The sequence below is a fragment of the Cebus imitator genome, unplaced genomic scaffold, assembly GCF_001604975.1.
Source record: "Cebus imitator isolate Cc_AM_T3 unplaced genomic scaffold, Cebus_imitator-1.0 Scaffold442, whole genome shotgun sequence".
In the NCBI taxonomy this organism is placed as follows: Eukaryota; Metazoa; Chordata; class Mammalia; order Primates; family Cebidae; genus Cebus; species Cebus imitator.
Window position 1 is genome coordinate 1716551 of NW_016107757.1, and position 365 is coordinate 1716915.

The window sequence follows — 365 nt, forward strand, 5'->3', positions numbered from 1 at the left end:
GAGCCACTCCCTCATTGCAATCTACACTGAAAATGGATCTCCTGTTATATAATATTATGATCCTTCCTGAGAAACACCATGAAACTTCAGTCAAATATTTTTATTTTACATGTTGGTATGAACAATTAATACTTCATTTTGAAACTTCAATTTTTACCAGCCTAGGCAACATAATGAGACCCCCAAAAACAAGAAATTAACCAGGCCTGGTGGCACATGTCTGTAGTCTTAATGCCTGTAGTGCTAGCTACTTGGGAGGCTGAGGCTGGAGGACTGCTTGAGCCCAGGAGTTTGAGGCTGCAGTGAGCTATGATCCCACCACTGCGCTTCAGCCTGGGTAACAGAGTGAGACTCTGTCTCTAGCA